Below are 9,521 nucleotides of genomic sequence, written 5' to 3'. Positions count from 1 at the left end.
AAAAAAAGAAAAAAAAAGGAAATATTGAAAACCCTTGCTGCTGAAACAATGCAGCAGAGTCAGGGAACAGAGTAAAAAAAGGATTTGATATCTAGATGTGGGCAGATGGACTCTGAGGAAGAGAGTTTAGAAAAGTTAACATTTCTTCAACTATTATTAGACCTGTAACTACAAAAGTCTTTGATAGTTTAAGCTAGGATGAATGTATGAGAATGAGGAATGCTGTGTTCTCAATAAAAGCAAAGCAATTGATACATAAAGGTTGCAAATGAAACTGTGAAAAAAGATTTTTGACTGACATTAACTTAGCAAGTCAGATGTGAAATCTTGCTACGTAGGCAGATTTTATTATCAGAGATTTAATTTTGATAGGAGTAGGAGATTTAAAATGATTGATGGACCCTGAGAAATGTTCTCAGACCTTGCAGAAATCACTCCAGAGAAAATGAAAATACTGAAAACCACTTAAGAAATGTTAGAGATAATGACATTAGACCTTGTCTAAGGGAACATGTAACCTGGAAGAGGAAAGATGTGAGGAAGCTAAATATATCAGAGAAACATTATAGAGCAAATGCCAAAAAAAAATCAAAATTATAACAGAGGCTTGAAATGGGAAACACGCAGGGCTCCGGACATGCCCACCACTAGAAAACATTACAACATTGTAGTAGCATTTTCTAAGAGCATGCAATCAGTAGTAAATTAAACTAGAAAAAGAACAGGCACATTGATGCTGAAGTGTAGAAAGTGAAGAAAAAATTGATGTGGGAAAATGTACTTCTTTACTTCAGATTTGTGAAACTGTTGTGAATTATTAACTGGGAGTTAATGCTCCAGTAAATATTATATCAAAAAAATATTGTAGAATATTGGAATAAGAAATATAAATGCATTGAAAAAGATCCACTACCTCTTACCATTTACAGAGAATACCTGCATTAAGTTAAAGTAAACATAAGGTAGCACCAAAACCTGTATTAAGAAGTACTGTGGAATTTATTTACTCTTAATAATGAGCCAATAATTTGTCTTAAACATGGCGATTTCTTGGCTTGCTTAAGAGAGTACCTAAACATCAGATAGGCGTGAATAAATGTAAAGGAAATCTTAAATAAATCAGAATGTCAGAGGAGGCAGGGAGACGATTATATACACTAGCAAAGAATATATTTAAATGTTGAGTTTTCACTTTCCTCTGAGATTGCACATCCTATTTAAGACAAAATAGTGTGTTAAATTTGTATTTGATGAATAGAGAATCCCGTATATTTCTCTAATGATGTTCAATGTGACCCTAGGTTTGAACGTATATCATGAATTCCTAGACCTCCTTAGCTGAGAGTCTGGTAGAAAATATTAACATCACTAAAAAGATGCAGGTTAAGTAATCTGAAGTAAGTCCAACACTCATTGTGCAGAAAGAGCAGAAAAACTTTTCACTGCAGTCAAAAGTGCAACAGAAAATAGAGTTTAGGAGAATAAAGTAAGAGAGATTAGGATATCTCACATATGCAAGATACATCTCAGTCATATTAAGGGTAAAGTGGTTTGTAGATGCACTTCATAAGAGCATTGCACGAGTCCAGAAGGCTGCAGCTGGCAGCAAGATTGCTCCTTGTCCTTATCTGAGCTCCTGTCCTTCGAGCAATTGGTTTTAGGACAAGAGGGAACAACTACAATTTATTCCTTTGGAAAGAGGAAAATGAAGGTGGAACAGAAAAAGCCAAACCATCTGGAAGTAAATTGGAAATGAAGGGTTTTGTTGAACCACTAATGGAAAGAGTTGAAGCTGCAAGTGAAGAGAAATCGAGAGAGTTCTTTGCACAGCAATCCAAACTCCTAAAACTCCTGAAAATCCCTCTTAATACATGTAATGTGGATAAAGGTGTTACTTATAAGGATTCTATAGGTATGTAAATTGCTGCATTACACAATTTTCTGTTTAAGGGAAAGTGTGCAAATATCACCTCTTTGAAATCTCAGCAGTGAGATGCTGCCTGAACCCAGGAGACATGGGATGTCCACAGGCAATTACAGCCTGGGACTGCCACATAAACTGGACAGTTGTTATGTCAGAAAGACCCTTTCCAGATAGCATTCATCTGAAAGTGAAATTTTCTGAGACACACTAACACACAAAAACCAGGTTTCAAAATACTGTTTCTGTTCTTCAGTGAGGCATAACTTTTGCTGCCCTCAAAGGAAATTTCTGTTTACACTGAAGCAACACTGGAAATGTATGTCTGTATTTATACCTACTACGTTTTATCCACACGAAAGTGTGCTAATAAAAGTGTAAACACAATCTGAGGAAGAAATCCTCCCCATAGATCCATTTTGCTTTGTGGCATTACTTTAACAAGATATTTTCAGGAACCCTTTGAAACTCTCAAAACTCTCCATGGAAGGGCTGCTTGCAGAAGTCGCTGAAGGTTTGTTGACTAGCACATGCATAGCCACTAAGCAAATAATTTGGGGATTTACAGTTATCCTTTTCTGTACAGCAAAAAACATGTTTCAACAATTTTTTTTTGTTTCCACAGTCCAACCGGAAAAATGTGTGCAGTGTTTGTATTATACACATTTATATGGGCATAGATTTTTTGTGTCTCTCTGTGGAACAATGCTAGCTCATGGCTGAAGAGAAGAGGAGAGGGTCTCAAGTGGAAAACTGCAGCATCAGTTATAGGGGATTTCAATTAAATAGGAGAAAATATTTTTAGAGTATTTTATTTAACTTCTAAGCCACAACTAATACAAAAAAAAAAAATATGCTCTGTCAGACAGTCTAATTGTTAATGGATGTGTGTGACTGTGGCACTTTGAGGGGTATTTTAGATTGTGGATCTGACTCCTCTGAAACTGTTCTGCCTGAAGTACTGGACTTACTACTTTTAACAATTTTAGTTTTCAGTTTATCGCCATTCAATAATTCCCTGATACACTTAATATCCTTTTTAGACATATAGAATTAATTGAATATTAAGGCCTCAAGATATTTTTAAATGGCATCCATTATTGCAGTCTTAAATCTTCAATTTTAAAAAGATGATATAATCTGCAGTAAATAGTGCTCATGATAAATGCCTAAAAATGATGTATCTACTTAAAATATTCTGTTTGACGTTATATTTCTTTACATGTTACTTGTTCAAGCTATATTTTCACCTTTAAGTACAGGGAATAACTGTGAATCCCTTAGTATCTCTATGATTGGGCTGATTTTTTTACATACGAAATGGGGAAACAGCAAATTAGGAACTTAGATGACAGCCATGCAAACAATCTAGCACTGATGTTTAAAAAGCCTTTCACTGTGTGGAGCTGAAGAGCAAACTTTGGTACATGGAATACCTTGCCTTTTAGATGTGGCAAAGCATTTCTTGTGGCTACACATTGTTGGGAAGAGATTTACTCGTAAGTGCAGATTTTATTTAAAAATCATACCAAGCTTCAAGTTTGCATGTTTCCATGGGAGATGTTTCTCTTTTGACAGTGTTGGCACATCTCATTTGCTAATGGACGTTTTCATGCAACATTTCCCCGTTTTGTCCATTTATTTTGAGTCTAAAATGATGCAAATTTGTTGACTTAATCTCATGCTTTAAGGTTCTTCTTCTTAAAGTCTACCTGGAAAGAGCTGAGTTACCATGAATATCAGATCATATCATACCATACCATATTATATCATATCTTTTTTTTTTTTCTTTTTTCTTCTTTTTTTTTTTTTTTTTCCCCCACATGTAGTTAAGAACTAGAGAACCTGATTGTTTGGAAGGACTGTTTAGATGGATATACCAGCTCAAGAAAAGGTTAATATGTTTGCTTAAGTCCAACCCTACTTTAGAATTTGACCTCAGATCCTTACATGAAATAGCACTTTTAAGTACAGAATAAACAAATACTTCTCTATTCTTCTAAATAGATTCCTAAATTGGAATCATCAGTTTTCAGTTGACAAAAAATTTAGAGAAATGCTTTTCACAAATTTTAGAGAAAAACAATATATTTTAACTAGAAATATCAGCAAGCATGGAAAACAGTATTCCAGATAGAATTAGTAAGAAATAATAGAATTATTTATATGAGAGTTACATACAAGCTGGGAGACTTTTCAGTTTGTATTTTATCCAACACATATTAAAGTGAATGAGGTATGTAGTACCTCTGCAGCATAGTTTTTTGTGAAGTAAATGCCAACAGATTCTTAACTGAAGTATCATAGCCTTGGTATGACTGTAGTGTTACTGAATACGTGCTAGCATGTGGATGGGTACATCTTTAAGCAAGTCAGGAGAAAGAAAGTCTTTCATTTTTCCTCTGTTCTAATTACCTTGGTTCCACTGGATTAGAAAATGGAAAATGTAGAATTCAAGCTGAAGATGGATCAGAGCTCAATTGCCTGCCAAGTTAAGTCTGACAAATGGCAACTGTGTGTAATTAATACTGTCATCCTTCTGGACCAAAGGGTGACTGCAGTAACTATAGATTGTAATTGTCATCATTGTCACATAAAATGTGCTATTATTAACTTCAGGCTGAATTTTATTGCTAAGAATGCTCATAAATTGAATGGTCAGTCATTTAAATTACCAAGTAGAGAACTCTGCAGTTAGCTCTAGAACTACTATCTAAGGCAATGTATCTGATTTTAGATCTCTAGAAACTATCTGCATACCTTAAAGAAATGTTAGACAGGTTGTTACCTATAATAAGAGAGGATGCTCTGATAGATGCACTGCACGCCATTCATATTTTAATAATCTCTACACTCTAATTTGTAATTCTTTTGTTGAAAAGCAAGAGCTGCATATGCTGCGATAGCAACTTAAATATCAGGAATTATTATCTTGTTAGTGCACTAGAGAGAATGAATGAGGCTGGTTTTGAAATATGGATGAATAAAGTGTAGTTGCTTAAGATGGAAAGATGAAAGGGGATGAAAAAAATTGATGCATTGAAAAGAGAATCTTGAGATCAAGGAGTTCCCCAGCAGGATCTGAAGTCTTTCATTTTGGGGGTAAATCACAGGTCAGCAGTGATTTCAAGTCTTTTCTATTTGATAACTGGATAAATAAAAATTTCAGGAAGGCTGATACAGAGCAGTTGTGAAAATAATTGTCAGCTAACATATGAAGGTTTGAGGAAGTGAACAGTATCAGAAAGGAACTGCATTGTTCCTCGAGTCCTCTTTCTTTCTTTAGAGATAACAAGTTAATGTAATATCTTTCATAAATGGATTGGCTTTTTCTTAATATTAGTTTAGGTATTTCTCCTCACTGTACAGTTACTCCTTCAGAATCTCCATTTTCTAATGGTCAGTAAATATCTCTTTATTGCTCACTGATTCGTGTGCTAGTCTCATCCTTTAATTTAGATTCCTTATGTCCTTCTATTATGACCTCAACTGTGTTTATAAGATTGTATTTCTACTTAGTTTTTGTTTTGCAGGCTAAGGAAGACAAGATCTTTTTCTTTAGTGTGTATATTTGATCTTCTCAATCTCTTTGATGTCTTCTATGCTGTCAGCCAGGTGGTGTAAACCAGCTCTGAACTGGAAGCCACGTAACAGTGCTATGTTCAAGCTAATAATATATATATAAATATATATTCTTTTTTGTCCTCTTTTTAATAAAAATTCTCATTAAATTGCATACTTCTAACTTACATCCTAAAAAATGGATATAAAGTAGCCCAAAAAATGAACGAGGAATTGTGCTGTTGACAAAGATAATGTAAATACTGGAGTGGCAAAAGGACAAGCACTATTTTCTTTTTGCAGAAGAAATGTTTTTTGAGTTTGTGAGATATAAAAACAGTGTTTGTAAGTGAAAGAATGATTGCATTGTAAGTTTGAACACATCCTATTTCTGCTAAAAAATGTTAATACCCTCTTTTGCTTGGGTGTCAGAATAAGTATTCACAAGTCCAAATTGTAAGCTAAAACATCAGCATGGCCAGGTGTCAGATGAAGATTACAAGGAAAATGCCTTGATAAAACGGAGAAATGTCTTCTTACGGTTTTGCTGATCTCATTTGTTTGAGTATGATGTAGGCTTTCAAATCAAATGTGAGTAGGACAGTGACATTTTAACAAGGTTGCTGAGTGATGTATCACAGTTAAGGTATTAACTGTATCTGCACAAAGGATTGTTCCTCCTCTGCCGGGTGCATAGCATACTCATGCTCTCCACATACTCAAAGTGCACTGGCAGCATAATGCCCTCCACAGCCTGTGAGCGTGAGAAGATAAACTGAAAGTATTAAATTGCCTCCCCAGGGCTCCTTATTCTTTCAGATAAACTCTAAAACACTTTTGTGTGTGGTTTGTTGTTGTTTTTTTTTCCTAAGAAAATCCCCTGACTTGAGTGAAAGAAATAAAGAAAACAGTTAAAAATCACATTGTTTGTCACATAAACAGTAGGTGTTACACAAAAAGCTGCTGAATAAGATCCATTTAAATCATGGGATTGAGCCTACGGCTAAGAACTGTCGTGGAATTCAGTCCGAGGAACATTCCAAACTGCAGTATTAAAAGGTTTGCTTCTATGCAAACTGATGTGGATTGTAAAACTTTCCATGATTTTGGCCAAATCTCGTGTTCTAATGTTAGGAAAATAACTCCAAATTGAAAAATCTTTCTTGCCTTCACCATCCTGACAGGACAGATATTCTCAAACTTCACAAAACATATTATTTTTATCTGAGTAAAATAATATTTTGCAATCAGCTCCCATAACTTCACTGAATCAAACATAACTGTAGGGGAAAGTGACTAAAACTTCATAGGTGCAAATTGAGTCACATCTGCTTGTAGTAGACCTTAATTTATTACTCCTGTTTTAAATCTCAGGAATTACACAAGAACTGAATGGCGCTAATCTTTCATTTAAAAGGACGAGTATAATCAGAATGTACCCAGTACCAGAACTAAGCAATTTTTGGAATAAGAGTTCCATATTTGTATATGCATTTGTATCCCAGGTTACTTTTTCTAGGCTAGATCTAAGTATGGCATCTACCCAGATTGTGGTGAAAAATTGAAATGAATCTCAGAAAAGGAAGAAGTTTAATTTCATTCACTTATCTTGTTGCTTGCGTTTCTTATATCAGTGCAAGGCTGATGGTAAATCAGATATGATTATCACATCTATACTTGCTTCAGTGCAGGAAGGCTGCTGTGCTGGGCCATAAGCAAATGACAGGGGCTAGCAATGGTTTAGGATTGCCATGTGTTGGAAGGCTGCTTGAGATACAGTGCAGACTTGCTCCAGAACATTACATGATCCTGGGGAAGATATACCAGTTATGCCATTGTGTGGTCTGGCTGTTGCACTGTTCCCAGTACTTGTAGGCAAACACAACACAGTGCTATAGGGTACCACGAGCACTGAAATGGTTTCCTCTGGACTTCTAATGATGCTGCTCACTGTCACTGAGTGTTGAATTCAATAGGCAATGAATCAGGTCTACTTAATCCTACTTAATTCTTGTTACTGTTTCCATGTTAATTTTGCAAATTGAAAATGAAAAAAAAAAAAGTATGTTATATATGTAAGTCACTCTGAAAGTAATGCCTCCTATTTATTTCCATGGAAACCACAGCAGATACAAAAAACACTATTACGCTATTTAATAGTGAAAATTATCACCTACAAAACACTGTTATTCAGCATATTCACCACCATTAGCTATGTATTTAGACCTGCCATGAACAAGAGCCTGCATGCTGTGCTTGCCAAAATCTGCACCAGCAGAAGTGGCCCACTGTTGCTGTGTCACCACTGCTGAAATGCACCACCCACTGTGCTCACATCCACTATTTGGTCTCCAGAAATATTCAGCAAGGATCAATGAATGTAAATCGGTGCCATTTCTTCTATATGGAGGAATTCAGTGACACCTTTGCTTCATACACACTTCCATGTCAGATGCCATTTTGTCAGAGTGCCCCTCTGCTGCCATCTGTCCCATAGCAACAAAATATTATGGAATGTTGGTGGAAAGGTTCAGCCTCTACTGCCATGCCACCAACATCTGCCTCAGAAGAAGTGAGCATAATAAAATAGGAGGCAGTACTTTTGGAGCAGCTTTTGTATATTCATGTAAACACATATATGCATACATATATAACACCTTCACTGATTCCCAGATGATTATTGCCTAATGAATACTGCTAAGCACTGTTGTCTTCCTACCCACATACTAAAAACTCTTATGCCTCTATGTAGAGAGCAATCCATTATGGATACTAATACCAATAATGTAGAATGGGTAGCGGCACCTGTTCAGCCTTGGGCCTAACCTACTTTCTACTTTTGCTGTTACATTCACTGATGCTTCCACCTGTTAACAGTGTTAATTAAGCTGTGATTTCATGTGCTATTCTAGGAGCTTAATTCTAATTCTCTAGCTGCTGAGGCTTTCTGTTGGATTTTTGGAGAAGAAGTGGGCTATTTAGGTGTTTGGAGACTGGTGAATGAGTGCATGTCTGAAGAACTAAAAGTAGGTGCTGATACATTTTGAAAAGCCTGGGTGTTTCTGTCATCAACTCTATATGTGGGAACTGGCACCACAGTTGTTTAGTGTAAAAACATATTCTGGATGGGTGGGAAGTTAAGATGCGGAAAGAAACACAATCACTGCATCCATCTTTTGAAGTTGAAAGGTGGGACGGGGGGGGGGAAGGGGGCTGTTAGCTGTGGATAATGAATAGGCTACATCCAGATAAATATATTCCAGTTTATTTTGCAGAAAGAGTGAAAAAGTGTATCTATTTAAGGATTGAACAGTACTTATTGAATACATTCACCCAAGCTGTACAAACGTGATTTTAAAATCATAATACATTGTTCTCTGAATAAAATAAAATGTAAATGAGTATGTGGCATGAGCCATGCTGTGCTGTGGTACTAAGATGTAGCTAAATAAGGGAGAACTGAGAAATCCCTCTAAGGTATCCTCTTGAAAGCCATTCTTTCTCCATCACTAGGTGGTTGAATGTCATAGAATAATGCTGTATTTATACTGATTGGAATGGTGTGCCTAGTAATAATTCACTCTAAATCCTTTGAATATTATAGTATTGCCTGTAATATCTGTTGAGAATACTAAGTATAAGCGATCTTCTTGTTCTTGGATAAGTAGACTAACAGCAAGGACTCTGCCTGTTGCTGACAGAGAACATGGTAATTATTCTGTTTAAGATGAAGCACCATCCATGGAAAGCAATTGAGAACCTCACTACACTTAAGAGAGTGATAAGAGATTTTTTTCCTTCATTAAGAGAGAGATCAGAACACAAATTACCCCAAAATGGAGAAATAACCAGTAATAGAAGGTGTTGGTCAAGTATGGCATGTTCAAACTGGTACTTGATAAAATTTCTGCCTCATGCTGTTTTTTTGTTTGGTTTTTTGTTTTGTTTTTTGCTTTTCCAAATGCAAGAGAAGACTGAAAAAAAAAAAAATGAAGCCGCAAAGTCGGCTATTCTTTTTGTTTAGACACTGCTCCCATTT

Source organism: Meleagris gallopavo, chromosome 6 (genome assembly GCF_000146605.3).
Source record: "Meleagris gallopavo isolate NT-WF06-2002-E0010 breed Aviagen turkey brand Nicholas breeding stock chromosome 6, Turkey_5.1, whole genome shotgun sequence".
NCBI lineage: Eukaryota > Metazoa > Chordata > Aves > Galliformes > Phasianidae > Meleagris > Meleagris gallopavo.
Note: the sequence above shows the minus strand (reverse complement) of the source record.